We start from the raw sequence: 12744 nt of genomic DNA, 5'->3' as shown, positions 1-12744 counted from the left end.
AGAATTTACTGCTGTTGGAAATCTTTTTTGACAGCCTGGAACCTTTTAGCCAATTTCTATTTTATATAAAGATCTAAAAAGCCTTTAACATTTTCTGATGGATTTAGTTCTGTCAGTGTAAAATCTGAGCTGTCTGTGACAATGCATCCAGACAATGCAGCAGATATTCTTCTCCACTGACCAATCTGAAAGAAAACAGGCGGATTATTTTTTTTTTGTTTAAACTGTTTTCAGTAGCTCTCTTAGGTATAAAAGAAAGGATATGATGTCATATACAGATTTTTTTCAAGAAACAAACTTCTGATCTGCTGAAACAGGGGTCAAACGGTGCAAAAGGAAACTTCTCCAATACAAAGCAATGGTCCCAGGGGGAGTGGTGTCATTAAGGGGATGGACTGAAAGAAAGGTACACATAAGGACATTTTTACAATGCTTTTATGTAGCTAAAGACACAGAGTTAGCTTCTAGATGAATAATGAGCAAGACTTCTAGTGATGGCAAAACGTCCATACTACAAACTGAAAGGTTACTCATGAGGCATCAGAAAACATTGACTGAGCTGATCTGCTGGAGAACTGGCTTCTCCTAGCAGGTGACTTGTTAATAGAAGGTGATTTGCAGACAAAGCCCATTCACACTTACACGTCTTCATGATGGGGGGGGGGGGGTTGAGAACTGCATCCTTTCTTACTTATTCAAGTTTCAAACCACAACCGTGTTACTGGTGTGAATGGTTATAGCACCAACATAGGAAAGGAGTTATTTCAAACCTTCAGAGTGAGAAGGACTGAACTAGTTTCTACAACACTTTGTGCAGACTGACCTTTGTACGCGACCATATGCCTTGGACTCTCTGTTGTTGAAAATACCCCACATAATGGAGTAGAGGTAGCTGTGGTGACAGTTATGTTCAGGGTGGGGTCTAGGAATGGTCTGCCTAAAGAAAGTTTGGGTTATGTAATCAATAACTCACCTAATCCCTGCATTTTCTGGATGTGCTAACTGGAAATATCACAGGGTATGACTGTTGATTCTTCTACACTTTAAGTGTTCAGAGTCAAACTCATATGACTCCTGGAAGTGGGAACCATCTACATTCTAGCCTCCATTAGATGCAGTACCACTGTCAAACCCAGTGCCCGGTGACAAAGGAAAACAAGAACTCACTGCTTTTGCAGGATCTGATTCACAACATTGTTGATAGGCAAAATGTTTGCCCCAGGGCAGAAAGGCCTTGCAAGACAAGGTATTTGTGGTGTACCAAATAACTGGCAGTTAATGCAGAGGATTAAGGCTATGAGCTATTAATAAGAATGAGCTGCCTTCTATAGTCATGGATTTGATTTTTTCAGCCTTCATTAGCTTAGATGTCCCAGGGTCTCCCCTGAAATGGTGGGTTTACATGACTAACAAATGAACAAAGTTACACAAATGTGAGTGTCTGAGCAGGCATAAAACTGAGATGTAGTTGGTACTTAGGGCAGCATACCCATTTATCCCAACTCCCAATCTACAAGTCATCTTAATGGCAAAAGCTTGCTAACAGCTTGTAAACTGTTAAACATTTCTAAGAGCAGTTTGGCAGTTTATAAGCTGTCATTAAGCAAATGCAGCCATTACTTACTGATAGTTTGTAAACTCTCTCTATGTGTGAAAATGTACATTTTGGCTACTAGACATTTTGTAAGGTATTAAGTTATCATAATTGCATAACTGACAGCTTGTAGTTTTAATGAATGGAATTCCCTATAATTTGGTGCCTGGGGCAGAAGTCCCATTTATACTACATTTGTTAAAGTTTTGATTTGAACTGTGACTTTATTTACTTATTTATGTTTTCCAGTGTAAGAACTTCAAGTCTACTGCATGGGCAGGTTCAAAGGGAAAAAGCGTGCAAGTTTTTTTTCAGTACAAAATGAAGATCCTAAGAAGAGGCCATCTGTTTTCGAGGTGGATGGCTGTGGAAAACCCTACCTAAAAGCTGCTTCAATTTAGGTAGAGAAGAAAAAGACATCTAAAAATCAGATAAGCAGAGATGGCTCAGAGGTGAGTCTTGATACAAGAATAAGAAAGGTTAGAGGATAATAACTCACACAAATACTGCAGAACCAAAGGAGTCTGAGTCTTAAAAGTACTCTTGTACTTGTTTTGGCACCAACTAGAAAACTTTTTCCTCTAACTCATATATGTCATATATGATTTTCTAGTAGCAGGTTTCTTTATCTCTTTTAATAGGTGCAGCAGATCCTGAGAAAAAGTGCAGAAAGGTACTAAAATTTTATCATCCTAGAAGTCATGTGAAGGATGGGGTGTGTCAAAGCAAGTCCATTCTGTGAGGATATTTGTGGTAATTGCCCTTGGCAATTTTTAAATAGAGTGTGAACCATTGTTGCCTGCCCAAAAATGAGGTTATTACTATTATTCCTGGAGAATCCTTTTGCATATTTAGAAGAGCTCTGTATATCAGATGAAAGGGCAGAAAAGCATACCGAAGTATTCCCATCCATGGAAATGAAAATGCACTGGTCTTCCAGGCCTTTGCACAAGGAGTTTTGGAGCAGAATGTCTTTAACTGTCTGTTATAAATGGATGAAAACAGATCTGCTTGAGGAGTTCCTACAGATGGATCAATTCCCGAAGACCCCCTGGTGCAACTTTCATTAGTGAGGGTCTTTTCTGGTCTTGCTCAGCTTGTCTACCATAATGTTCTGCTCTAATGGAATGTAGGTTGCCTGGAGGGTCCAATTGAGCTGAGTTGCTAGTCCCGGGGTAGGGGGGAGGGTTAGGATTTGGTTCTCCTTGTTTATGTACCACATAAATTTATTTATTTATTTGTTTGTTTGTTTATTTATGTTTGCCAGGGTAGTGTACTTATCAATACTGACCATTTTCAGGCTCAGCCAAGGTGAAATACAAAGTATTTCACTATGATATCGTTTGTGATTATTAGCGCAGGACCTGGAATCCAAAGATGGTTCAGAGATTTGCTAACATTTATTAGAGCCGTCATTTCTTTGACATTTATGTGGTTTAATTTGTCTTGCTTGTTTTAGAAGCCATTGACTTTCAACCCCTTGGACACAGCTTTCCAAACAAAGTTTGAGGTGTCTGTAGTTACAGAGTAAATAGGAGCTGGAACAGGAAAAAGGAGACATGGTTTGAAAGATAACTGCTCCACAAGGACAAGAAACACCAGTGGTCACAGCTGCTAAATTCCAGATGTTTATTCACAACAAGTTAAGCGCTTTCATCCAAACACTATTAGGACGTACTCAGAACATCATAATGCTACAACCCAACCCTTAAATACTGATAAGCTACTTAATTAACATAACTAATTAATCAATTAAATGTTTAATACATCAATTACTGCATCAATCCATCTAAAAACTTATATAAACACCTAAAATGTTACAAAAGTACATAAATAAATCACAAGGCCCATTAAAACCTTTTTAAAAACTACCCTAAAATATACTTTAATTTGAAAATACCAGAAATGCTGACATTATCATTTATATCTGGAGAATTGATTGCGTCCAAACGCAATTGCCATCTTAATTCACATATATAGAGGTGTACATCTAAAACCCTACCTTGCACATTTTTGATCAATTGCTGCAACACAAAAAATTTAAAAACATGCCCTTGACATTTCAAAATATGCCTAGCTAAATCATTAGTAACTTTCCCATTTTTAATGTCCAATAAGTGCTCAGTTATCCTGTCTTTAAAATGCCTACTGATCTTTCCAATATAAAATGTCATGCAGTGTTCACATTTAGCCATTTATACCACATTTTGACTTAAACAATCAAAATGTCCCTGTATATGTATATTAGACCCATTAATACATAATTGGCTACCAGTTTCCATAATATAGTTACAACTTGTACACATTCCACATTTAAAGCTCCCCATTTTCCTATTCATACTATGGGATCTCATTTGACTACCCATCTCCAGAATTTCCTTAAAGGACCCATCTTTCCTAAAAACAAATCTGGGGGATCTCCCCAGTTTGTCTTCTATGTGCCTATCCAATTGTAAAAGTCCCCAGGTTTTCTTAACCTGAATAACCCATTCCATATCCTGGTTAAAGGTAGTAATGAACATCAGCCCCCCTTCCTTTGAAAATTCAGAATCCTACCTCCTATTCAAACTCTCATGACTTCCCATCATCCTTACTGTGGTCCCTGTTAATATGGCCTTATAAAAACCTTCACTTCTCTTCCTTTTAACTTCATCTTTTAATGCTATACAAAGTGGTTTGGGGTAATCCTTTTTAATAAATAACCCTATTATGAATTCCATTTCATTTAAAAATTCTTGTTCATCACTAATCATCCTGGCTGCCCTTACTAACTGGCCTTTTACTATAGACCTCTTTTGACGGTAAGGGTGCCAGCTATGGAAATCCAAATACGAAGAAAAAGTGGATTTCCTATGTATCCCTGAAATCAAGCTCTTATTCCTTTTATCAGTCATTAAAATCACATCCAAATAGGATATCTTTTTGCAACTATATTCATAGGTAGGTACTAGGCTATTGGCCCTAGGGCCTATATAATCCTAGCCAAAAAGGTACCCTGGCTTTCGCCACCCAAAAAAATTATTTTCCTGTGCCCCTGTTGAGCAGAGCCACAGAAGTGATTCCCGGGGTAAATTCCTTATCTCCCATCCAATCATCAAGATTTTTCTTGAAGAGTGCTAATGAGGACCTTTGTTTGACATAGATAGGTAGTTTGTTCCAGAGTATGGGAAGTCTCTGGGACAGAAATCTATCCCTCCAGCATGTTCTGTGACAAGGTTTAGGTCCCTAGAGCGCGTAACTTGGAGGGATTGGGATTTCTTTAAGTGGAGAATGTCCAACAGGTCTGGGTTTGACATAGCTTTGTATGTTAGGCAGGGATCGCCTCTGAGTAGGTGATATGTGACGGAGTAAAGCTGGAGTTTTTTGAGATGGGCATTTGTTTGAGGCTGGTAATCCTCTTTGTGAGGTATTTCTGTGGCCTTTCCAGTTGTTGTAGATGTCTTGTGAGGTACATACCAAAAGCGGCACTGTATTCTATAATGAATGACAAGTAGAGGGGAACAATGACCTCTTTTTTCCTGGATGAGAAACCTTTTGTAATGAGGTGTGCCACGTAGAAGGATTTCCTGACTACTGTAGCGATGTGATTATCAAAGGAGAGACTACTTTCCACCTGTGTCCCAAGGTCTCTTATCAGACTTTTGGTGTTAAGTAGACTACCGCCTATGTGGTAGTTCATGGATACAGAGTTTTTAACCAAAGGGATGACAATGCACTTTTTGGCATTGAGCATGAGGCCATGGCTTTGACATCAGGCATCTGCCTCAGTGAGGCCCTTTTCTAGGATGTCCACATCGTTAGGAGTTTCTATTATGGCTCCTAGTTTGCAGTCATCTGCGAACTTCATTAGCCAAAGACCTTCTGTGTTAGCCTGTACTTCAGAGAAGTAGATACCAAACAGGAGAGTAGCTAGGACTGAACCCTGTGGTACTCCACTTGTCACTGGTCTGAAGTCGGATTTGGAGTCTGCTACTTTCACAGTGTGGGTTCTGTCAGTCAGCCAGTTGGCAACCCATCTTGTGACATAGGGATTTATACCTAGTTTAGTGAGTTTATCTATAATTCCAGAGTGGGGGATGGTGTCAAAAACCTTGGCAAGATCTAGATAGGCTGTGTGAACCACCTTACCCTCATCTACAGCTTTGGTGACTGTTTCAAAGAAGTCTATCAGGTTTAGGAGACATGATCTGCCTTTTACAAACCCAAACTGGGTGGGGTCCAGAGTTTGGAGATTACCAGTGTCAATGTTTATAAGTTCCAGACCAGGCTCATCAGGCTAATGCAGCAGTAGTTCCCGGGGTCCGTGGTGGCTCCCCCTTTGTGGAGTGGGATGACCATCGCTGTGTGCCACTCAGTGGGCACAAAGCCTGAGGTAAGGCTATGATTGAACATGATACTTAGGTGGGGTGCCAGTTCATTCTGTAATTCATGTAGAACGCAGTCTAGGATGTTGTCAGGTCCCATGGATGCTGTGTTCTTGGCTTTGGAGAGTGCGTTTTTTACCTGTGCAGCCATGATTACAGGAACTTTGCATTCTTCCGGTATAGAGATGGGCCCTTTAGGAGGTGAGAGGGGGGTAAAGTTAGCACTGAACCTGTCTGCTAGGATGTTGGCAATATCAGTTGGTTCTGTATATTTAGTGCCATTGTGCTGTAACTCAGAGTAGATCTGAGTGTTGCCACTGAGATTCTTGACATAGCTATAGAATGCTTTGTGGTTTTCTTTAGAATCAGTGGTGATTTTGTTTTCGTAACTAGCTTTGGAGGATTTTATGAGGGATCTCAGCTTCTTACTGAGGCTGACCAGGGAGTTCCTCCAATTATGGGATTATACTCTTTTTTGCAACAGTTTCTTCTGTTGTAGCATTTGTTTATGGCAGGGGACCACCAGATTGCCTTCCTTTTTTTGGAGGATAGCATCTTGGTTCTGTTAGGGATTGCATGATCCATGCACTCATGTAAGTGTTTATAAAGTGCTGTTGGTAATGACCAGGTCTAGGATATTGCTGCCTCTGGTGAGGGTATGGATAAGTTGATTCAAGGCGTTGGAATTTATAAATTCCAGAAAACGTTGAGCAAAAGAGTTGGTACATGAGTAGTTTTCCCAGTTAATGGTGGGGTAGTTGAAATCGCCCATTATTAGGGTGTTAAGTTGTACCCTAATATTTTCCAGTGTATCAAGAAATGAGGAGTGGGAATGCTGGGGAATGGTGGGGGATCTGTAGCAAGCTGCAATTTGGACTGCGGTTTTGCCCAGGGTTAGTTGCACTCGGATAATCTCTGATGCATTATGTTGAGCAACTAGCCTGGAGCCTTTTCATATGTAAAGTTGAAAAATTCCACCGTCTGATTAATATATTTAAAAATGTTTTCAACTCCTCCTCCTGTCCTTCCTAAACCATAAAAATATCATCCAGGAACCTTGTGTAATGTTTGATATGGGTCTTAAATTCACTGGGAAATATAAATTCCTGTTCCCAGTAGGACATTACATAATTGGCATATATGGGGGCACACGCAGCCCCCACAGCCACACCAGTCAACTGTTTGTAGTACTGCCCTTCAAAATGTAAAAAATAATTTTTTAACACTACCTCCATTAAGGCAATAAATACATTAATCTGATCCTGATCAAATAAGTGGGTTTTGTTTAACTGTAATTCTAACCATACCAACACCATGTAGTGCGGTATCACAGAAAACAAGTTGCATACATCTACTGTAACCAAAAGAGTTTCATCGGTAATAAGCACACCATTTAATTTTTCTAAAAATGCCATGAATCTTTTGTAATATAAGAAAACACCCCAGCCATTTTTGTAAGTGGTAGTCCAAGTACTTACTTATGAAACAAGTCTTAGCACGCTTCCTATCCACTATAGGCCTGAACTTCAAATTCCCCAACTCCTTGTGTATTTTTGGTATTCCAAATATATTGGAAACCATAGGATACTCATTTTTCAAATATTTAAATTAATTTTCATCAATTTGCCCTTGGAATAATATATCTTCAAGCAACAAATCCAACTTTTGATATGCTATACGAATTTCATTGATGTTACTCTGACTGTAAGTTTCATCCATCAAAAGTGTTGTCTTGTTGTCAAAATAATCATTTCTATCCATAATTACTGCCCCATTATCTTTGTCAGTTTCATTATGCGAATGCTTCTATCAAAGGCTATTTCTGACAACACACTTCCCTCTTTCAAGGACATGTTACTATTGGGGTTTTTAAATTTGGTCTTAAACCCTTCCCTAGTATCTATTTCACAGGCCTTTTCGTAAATTCCTACCACATTATTTGCCGGAGGATTGAAACTGCTTAGCCTTTTTAAACACTGCCCCTGTTTGTCCATGGCTTCTCCTCTGAGCCACATTTTCAGGTTCATTTTGTGTGTAAACAACTTTAAATCAATCAAAATATCAGAAAATACCCAACATCTACTTGGCACATAGGTGAGACCTTTGGAAAGCAAGTCAGCATGCACAACACCTATTGATTTTTTTGAGTAATAATATACTTTATAGTCACCTAGAGTATTGAAAAAAAATATTAGGATAATTATTATCACATTCACTTTCCATCTCTACCATAACGTCAAATAAAATGTCAAAATCAGTTTGTCCATTTACATTTGAACTACCAACATTTTCATCAATATTGTTAATAATTGCACTTATATGTCCATTGTCCATATGTCTCACAGGCTCCCTACTGAAATACAAACTTACTTCATCCATTGAGGCTGTTGAAAAGTCCATTATTACCACAACCGGTAATTCTGCTGGTACTTATGTTGGTAATTGTGGCTTTTCGGTCCGCTTCCTGCTCCATGTTTCTCAAGCTGTCGTTCCCTGCCTGATGCACCCCTTGCCCCTTGCTCCTCAACCTCTCGGATCATCTGGGGGTACCATCTAAAGGGAATTCTGACTGCTGCTGATGATAACTGCTCAGAGACAATGTCACTTCATCATTCGCATTGGCCTCCTGATTGGTTGTGTTCCCTCTGTTGCCACGACAACCATCTGAAAATGGATAAGCTTTACCTTTCGCGTATTTGTTAGCATCCCTTTTTAATTTGTTGATTTTACGCTGAAAAATGTTACTGCAACTATTCTCAACACCGGCCAACATATTATTGAAGTTAGACTGGTAGTGATGAAATAATAAGTCTTTCCTAATGACCTCGTTTTGTTGGTCCAGTTCACTAATTCATTGCTCGGTCATACGGTTGTTTTACTTGATCATTATTTTCATTAACTCCACTCCTGTGTAGTCAAACAGTTTGTGCACCTCATTCAACATTTTTTGATTCCCCTCCACACCATTGGGATACTTCCATAAACACAAGCCTAGTGGTACCTGACCCAGCTTGACATTTCTTTCGAGGTACCCGTTTTCTATTTGTAACTTCTTAAAGCCAAGCAACATTTTTTCAAAGGCTTTAATTCTGGGCCTTCTGATTTATTTATGCAGTTTTGTAACATTGTAGGTGTTTATATAAGTTTTTAGATGTACTGATGCAGTAATTGATGTATTAAACATTTAATTGATTAAGTAATTATGTTAATTAAGTAGCTTATGGATATTTAAGGGTTGGGTTGTAGCATTATAATGTTCTGAGGACGTCCTAATAGTGTTTGGATGAAAGCGCTTAACTTGTTGTGAGTAAATGTCTGAAATTTAGCAGCTGTGACCAGTGGTGTTTCTTGTCCTTGTGGAGCAGTTTTCTGGAACTGGTTATCACGTTTGGTGTATGATTTGAGAGATAATTGATTCATCAACCAGATTAACTCCCTTTTCACAGACCCCAGCACTGGGATCTGAAAGAAAAGGGGGTGCTGATGTATGGTCCAAAATGATATAATGATCCATTGAATCTTCCTCATGTAAAGTCTGACCAAAGGAATCATGAGAAGTATAGAGGTCAGGAAAACTAGAATTCTGAGATATTCCCTGGCAGATGCCATAGTCTGGATGGAAAACATTAAATATTAATCCCTGTAAAATTCCACTTTGTTCCAAGGAAGAAAATACATCATGAGAGATGTGTCTAACAGACATCCCAGATATACTATCATGAGAGACAGAATGAGGGATTTTTCTATCTTCACCTGAAATCCCAGATTGAGTAAAAAGTTTTTTGTTACCCAATCCAGAGATTCTTGACAACCTGTAAAGCAATCTGCAAAAATAAGACAGTCATCCAAATATGGGAAACCACAAATGCCCTGCAACCTGAAATGGGCTAGTATAGGAGCCAGGCACTTTGGGAACACTCTTACAGCTTTTGACATCTCAAAAGGTATAGTAGAGAACTGCAATGGCAAATCAGACATATAAAAATGTAGAGTATCTAAAATCTTTGAGAATTGGAATCTGATGGTAAACCTCTTTTAAATTTAGTTACTAGAAAACTAAGAGGTGAAATGAAAAGTAATAGAGACTGTAGAGAAAGTATTTGACTTTTATGATTTTGATGTGAAGGTTCAGAAATGAAAGGTAGGCTAGGTCTTCAGGCTCCTTTTTCTTTGGCACCAGTAAGAGTATTGAATAAACTCCCTTTCCTATTTGATATGCAGTGACAGGTTCTATGATAACCTGAGACGTTTGATCTAGGATAGCAGGCAGAAGGAAGTTTTTATTATATGAAGAGAGAGAAACTCCTTGAAAAGGAGGAAGGGAATCATTCTGCCAGCTGTAACCTTATTAAATGATTTTCAAGACCCAGGTGTTTATAGTTATTTGGTGCCACATAGGGATATGAAGACCTAGAGTTTGGGAAAGCATTGCTGGGTTGCCAGGGTGCAGAGTGGAACAACATGAAGTAGCATATAGTCAGACTGCTTTCTTAGGTTGTTCTTAGTTTTGGGAGGACCTTCCCTACTTTTTTTATCTTAACTGCCATTGCTTTTTGAAATTTTATTTGCCTGTGACTTGCCAGAATTTTTTTTTTGTTTCCTACAAAAGAAACCTGAGCTGAAAGAAAGTTACTTTTATACTTTGGCATGGGGTTTGGAAAAAAATGACTAACTCGCTGATTTAACTTTCTCCTTTAATCAAACTTTCAAGGATCTCAACAGAAAAAGGGGCAGATAACACCTCTTTATCTAATGGAGAACTCAAGAGCTGAGCTTTGATGTACTCTGGTAAATTCTGAGACTGTAACCAGGGAAACCTTCACATCACTGACCCAGTGTTAGCAGCTCTAGAAACAGCATAAGCAGTGTCATTGGAACATTTCAGTGAGTGTTTCAGTGTTTGGTTACTTGAAACACAGAATATGCCTTAGTCTCTGAAGAAGGGAAGTCAGCAGTTAACTTTTTCACATTGTCAAAGGAAGTCAGCCTGACAATTCACAATTCTAAAAGTTAGGATGGAAGTATAATCTTTCTTCCCAAACCTATCAGAGGCTTTCACTAACTTGTCAGAAGGAATAGGGTAAACTCCAATCGGGTGGCTGTCAGAAGCTGATTTTGATAGAGAAGTTTCTGTAGGGTATGATCTGGGTTTGTTTTGAAAGGAGATCAGTTGGCGTAATGGTTAAGGTCTTTGTTTCCTATGCACATGGCACAAGATTCAGTGCTGACATCTGGCCGATGTCTGTGTGACAATAAAATGTTCTCCCTATAACTGTGTTGGATTCCTACCACCTTTCAAAAACATATTTGGTGTTTCCACCTCAAACTCACCTCAAAAATGGAGTTGTGGGCAGCAGCAGCACATACTCTAGATGGTGGAAGAGATGTGCCCTATATGGGGAAGAGTTGTATAAACCAACCACTTTGGCCATTAACTGTGGTGCACAGTGTCTTCAAGATAAGAGAACCTGGATCAAGACAGTGGATTGTATCAAGGCTATCTACTCAGTGGTGTAAAATCTGGTTCTAGGTGATTTAATCATGTTGACTAATGCTGCCAAAAATGGGCATTGGCATTTGCTGGTGATAAGTGGGTTGAAGACCCAACCTACACCAGGTTAACTGTGGGAGGGCTGCAGGCGCCCTCCATAAATTCCAGCAACCCTGGGTCAATGAGCTATTGCTGGCCAATATCCATTTGCACAGCTTGGGTTACTTGGGATATCTTTATTGACAGAAAACTGGACATAAAAACCAATCAACCTACCAAACATGAATTAAGGATTGCTACACTTAATGTAGGTTCGCTGACAGGAAGAAGCTTGGAAGTGGATGACATGATGGTAAGGAGGAGGCTGGACATCCCATGTATTCAGAAGACAAGATGGAAGGGCAGTTCAGTAAAGTTACTTGGCTTGGGATCCACAGCCTACTATTCAGGTGGAGGAAAGACTAAAATTGGTGTGGGAAATGTGGTGAGGGAGAGCTATCAGAAGACAGTGAAGCATGTCATCAAACTTAATGACAGAGTCATGGCAATCAGACTCTAGTGTAAGAATAGGGCACCATTCATATGCATATGTTTATTAGCAGGGCTGTGACAGTGAGGAAAAGAGTGCATTCAAACAGCAGTTGCATAACCTACTAGATAAAGCAGGACAGCATAAATTGGTGTAGGTAATAGGTGACCTGACGATACATATCGGGACAGACAGAACAGGGCATGAGGACTGCTTCTGTCCACAAGGATGCGGCAACAGGAATAAAGAAGAGGAGGCCATTCCAGATTTCTGTTTCAAATGGCTTGATAGTAACCAACACATGGTTCAGAAAGAGAGACAGTTACAAGATCACATACAAGGGTTGGCAACATGCACCTCAGGAAGACATCCTCCTAGTAAGTGAAGGATACTAGGCTAGAATCAGCATTTGCAAAGTCATCATCTCCAGTAAAAGAGTTGGCCCACACAAACCACTGGTTGCCACAATCAGCTGCAAGCAGTGGTCAGAGAAAGCTCAAAGGTCAACAGATACTAGGCTGAAGACCTGGAAGGTGACAGGAGAAGAAGCACAGGAGTTAAAGGAATTAATCAAAGCTCTAGCTCCTTGTGAAGAAGAGGAAATAGGTTGAGATGAAGAAGAATGGCATGCCTCAAAATAGCATGTGTGAGGACTATAGAACAGATATGCGGCTGAGCCAGGTATGGAAATAAGGTACATAAGGAAAGCTAGTAGTGGAAAGCAGAAGTCTAGAAAGTCATCAAAGGTTAAAGCTAGAATCACAGA

At 39.5% G+C, this 12744-nt stretch overlaps 1 protein-coding gene across 1 annotated transcript in view; it reads right to left on the bottom strand.

Annotated features, from left to right (window-relative positions):
• The window catches only part of RYR3 (ryanodine receptor 3), a 3250282-nt gene that overhangs the window by 1158056 nt on the left and 2079482 nt on the right, over nucleotides 1-12744 (bottom strand). The gene's annotated exons all lie outside the window — the stretch shown is intronic.

The sequence above is a fragment of the Protopterus annectens genome, chromosome 6.part0, assembly GCF_019279795.1.
Source record: "Protopterus annectens isolate FY-2018-M chromosome 6.part0, PAN1.0, whole genome shotgun sequence".
In the NCBI taxonomy this organism is placed as follows: Eukaryota; Metazoa; Chordata; order Ceratodontiformes; family Protopteridae; genus Protopterus; species Protopterus annectens.
The sequence above is the reverse complement of the archived record's forward strand: the minus strand, read 5'-3'. Positions and strand labels throughout refer to the sequence as shown.